General features: G+C 44.4%; 1 protein-coding gene across 2 annotated transcripts in view; it reads left to right on the top strand.

Annotated features, from left to right (window-relative positions):
• Positions 1-7: 7 nt before the first annotated feature.
• PLCL2 (phospholipase C-like 2) overlaps positions 8-4,180 on the top strand; it is a 139,398-nt gene continuing 135,225 nt past the window's right edge. Inside the window, exon 1 of one of the 2 annotated variants that reach the window (XM_004692292.2) lies at positions 8-254. The gene's annotated coding sequence lies outside the window, so the exon portion shown is untranslated. The remainder of the gene's footprint in view (positions 255-4,180) is intronic. The other variant, XM_012732064.1, reaches the window with a different exon arrangement.

Below are 4,180 nucleotides of genomic sequence, written 5' to 3'. Positions count from 1 at the left end.
AGGGCGTCCTGAAAGCCGGAGCCGGGGAAGGCGGCGGCGGCGGAGGTCGCCTCGGCCACGGGCGGGCGCGCTTTGACAGCGGCGGGGTTTCCAACGGAGACTGCAGCCTCGGCGTGTCCGGGGACGAAGCCCGGGCCAGCCCCGCCAAGGGACCCCTCGCCGCTGCGCTCGCCGCGACTCCCAGCCCGGCCGCCTGTTCCCTCCCCCGGGAGAGCAAAACGGGCGGCCTGCCCCGCCGGAGCAGCATCATCAAGGTAGGAGGAAGAAGGGCGCGCACTTCGCCCATCCCCAGCGGTCCTTGGGGGGTCTGTACCCCAAGGGGGAAGCGGCGGTGGAAGGAGGGGGCGGTAAGGGGAACTCAGGGCTAACGGGAACCCCTGGTGCATGGGTGCTTGGCTTGGTTTGAGCAGACACTGGATGCAAACGGCAATTGGAGAGAGGGAGAGCTGAGCCTTCGGTGCAAGGGGGAGCTGTACTCACACATCCCCAATTGAACTTGGGGCTGTCACCTTTCACAGCATTGGTCCGGATTTATGGCCTGTACCTGCCTGGGCAGGGAAGTCCGTCTGTGGTAACCTAGGCTGGTAACGGACTCCCTGGAAGCTTGCTGTTGGACTTGAAGGCAGTGATGATGTGAAGACATTTTCTTAAAAATCTCAGGCAGCGAACAGATTATTTAATAGGTTCTTGGCAATCTGTCTAGTTGCTTCTTGCGAGTGGAGACTTCTGGAGGCAGAATCGCCTGTCTTCAATCACATGCAGAAATGGACTAGGTTTCTGAACCTATTTCTGCTTTCTGAGGCTCAGAAGCTCTGAGGAATTACAGTTCTGCACGATGTGATCTTTTCTTTGCTGCAGTAGGCAGGCCTCCAGTTTTGTGGAAGTTCTTTTGGGCAGTTTGCTTGGTTTTTGCTGTCTTTTGCACAGTGTTATTTAGTAGAAGAAAGCCAGTGATTATTTTGTGCATTTTTAAACTCAAGCAGTATATTAGGAATTCCTCAGTGTGTGGTGGTTTCACTCTCATATTACATTCTGGTTTGCACTGAAAAAATTTTTTTTCATGACATGAGGTGAAAAAAATAGTTGATGAGCTAAGAAAAGCAGAGCTTTAGGCAAGACCAAGCTCCTTCTACTCAAGCTGCTAAGCACATTGACAAGGTTGCACCCTCCCTTGTGACTGATTGGGGGGAGGAGGGGACAAGAGGGTAGAACCATTCACAGGGAAGCAAGTTGGGATTGGTGATACTTGAAATTTAATGAGACTTACAGAAGTCTTCTAAGTACTGTGTAAGTGTCTGGTTGTGTTACCAACTTTTGCAGTAATCTAGTGAAATATACCACCTTGCTAGTGGATGTAACAGGCAGTTGTGAAACAGCTTTTCGCTTTGTCATCTGTTTGCACAGGTTATGTCTAGGCAAGGGGGGCAGTTGAAGGACTTCGAGATCAAGTGTATTAACAACCAATATTGAGAGTTTAAGGAAAGATATCTTTTCCCTGCATAGCTAGCTTTTTAGTGACTTACAGTTTCTTTTACTCTGTAGTTTATGTAGAAGATGCTTTCTGCTGTGGGTGACGATCTTATTGACCCATCAGAAGACAGGTTTATGTCTTATGTTTTTATTGGTGCCAGATAGTTTTGGTGGCATCGTGGTATTAATAAAATTTAAGGTGAAAATTCCAGAGAAGATACCAGCCTACCTAATTTTAACTCCTCTTTTTAATTTTTAAAACTTTATTTCGTTTTAGTCCATAGGAGGGTTCACATTGTAACTGTCACAATGACTTAATTACAGTCACATCAGTTTTGACTTTTATCTTCATGGGAGATTAGGAAGAAGGATGGTTTGCCAATTTTTCTGCTCTCTGGAATTGAGAACTTTTCAATGGGTGCAATTTCATCACTGAAGATTCTAGAAGCACATGGGGAAATGAATTACTGGTTTTTGAACTCCAAAACTTTCAAAGATATCTTTTTCATTTTCTTATCTAAACAAGGAAGTTGGTTTCTTGTTCATAGTTGTATCCCTGGATAACACAGTGACAGGTACAATGTAGGGTTTCTTTAGATTGTTCCCTGAGTGAGTGGAGGAGTGATGTTTTCTTTAAGTTCTGTTCATTTCTAAAATGAGTGGTTTAGATTTACCTGTCTCATTTCTTGTTTATTATCTTACATCTCTTAAAACCACTTATTGACTCCTTCCTCATGCGTCTGTTTCCAGCTTACATTTACTTAAACATTTCAAAACGATGGCAACAGTGTTGAGGTCCTGAGTAATAGGACATTGGTATGCTGTGTTTAACAAGGTAACTACTTGGTATGTTTTTCTTTGGATGGAAAGATCAAGATTTTAGAAATTTAGCATATTTTCTAAAGCCATCACAGCATTATGTCAATGCCCTTATAGAATGAAGAGCTCTTTAACATCAAAGTTTGCAGAGCAGTAAATAGCCCGCAAACACTTGTCACATGAATGGCAGAAATTATATTTCATGCTCGCTGAAAGATAATAATAAGCTTAACAGAAGCCCATGCCAGAAAGCATTGGTGACATCTTTCCATGGGCTCCTTAGATCTTTTTGAATCTAAGGGACGAGTGTGGTCAGGTGATGTGAGATAGGAAGGAGTGTATGGGTGAGTAAGGCCAGGCTGCAGCTGGCAGGGAAGGTCGGGGAGTGGAAGCCTGCCGGGGAGCAGAGTGCGCTGGTTAGAGGTTGCTTTAGCAGAACTGTCGGGCCTGTGCGCCACGCCGGTTCTCCAGCTTCCATTTTCATTGCAGCTTTGACATCCTTCTTAGTAGCGATCCCCAAATCAGAGGGAGAAAGAGCAGCTTCATTGTGATCAACAGTGGGCAGAGAAAGAGGGCTGGCGCCTAGGGGCGAGCATGCGCAGAAGTACCCGGGAGGCTGACCAGACTTCTAGTTCTCATTTGAAATAATTTCTTGGGAACTCCATCTGTTTTGTAAATATGGTGTTGAGTAAGAAATTGTTGTAAAACTACATTTTCTGCCAAGATAGATGCACAGATCTATACTAAAAGAGCTCAAGAGCTCCTTGGTTGTGCTAACAGTGTTGATGAAAATTCAGAGAGAGCAGCCTTGGAGAAACTCTTACCGATATCTTGTGAAGATAAATAAATTATGGACCTCATTACCGGAGTTTTCTAATTTCCCTTAGCTTATTGAAAATAGTGTTCTGCTTTCTAGATTCTTTACAGAGACCTCAATTTTCAGTGAGGACACATTGTGTTTATCATCTTTAGTCATCCATTTAACAAAAGCATCTCTTTCATTTTCTTTTTTCATATTTCATCGCATCACACCTTTCAGTACAATCCACACTTTATTTTGAAATCGTCATTCTGATGAATTGTTCAGATGGATGGCATCCATTTTTTTCTAAGTTGCTCCATCCTTTCAATTCAAGGGCTTAGCCTCACATAAGAAATGGCATTTTAGGCCTTAGGTTTCTTTTTTCTTCTGTGAAAATGAATGAAGTTAGAATGCCTAGTAGTTTATTATTAGATTATTTTAATCAAAACTAATGAAATATTTTGGTTGGTATGTATGCAAATGGAATATAAATGGTGTAAAGTAAAATTCATCTGGTGTCCATTGATACATTTCATGAACACACATAGCCTGGGAAACACCTCCACCATCAAGATGTAGGACAATTCTGTGGGTTCACCAAATTCCTGCGGCCCTACCCACCCCAGACCATGGGACGGTGGATCCTCCAACTTTTTTCTAAGTGGGGTTATTTCGCTATTTAACAGCACCCACCATTTGGCTCATCAAACACACACTGAGTACAAAGCACAGGAAAAGGGCTTCACTCCGTGGTGCCTCCACTGTGCTGGAGGCTTAAAATTCCTGTTTCATTAAGGTCTCCCTGGTGTTTTGGGACACTGGGTTTGATTTTCAGATGTTGGAAGGGAACAAGGAACCTCTGTTTTTGCTGGCAGAAGCTGCTGACAGATAATATCGCAAGGCAGCTGTTTACTCGCTGATTGACAGAGTCTGGGCTTCGCTGGGACCAGTGGTTTGTGACCTTGCCCAAGGTGACAGCTTTTCTCGGGCCTCAGTCTTCATCACCCCATTTTTGTCATGAGCACAGTGTCAGGGTGTGTAGGAGACACAGTCATACCCTTAGGCCACATCGAGTCCTGTCTTGATGTC

The sequence above is a fragment of the Condylura cristata genome, unplaced genomic scaffold (assembly GCF_000260355.1).
Source record: "Condylura cristata isolate star-nosed mole 26May11 unplaced genomic scaffold, ConCri1.0 scaffold00033, whole genome shotgun sequence".
In the NCBI taxonomy this organism is placed as follows: Eukaryota; Metazoa; Chordata; class Mammalia; order Eulipotyphla; family Talpidae; genus Condylura; species Condylura cristata.
Note: the sequence above shows the minus strand (reverse complement) of the source record. Positions and strands in the feature narration are given on the sequence as shown.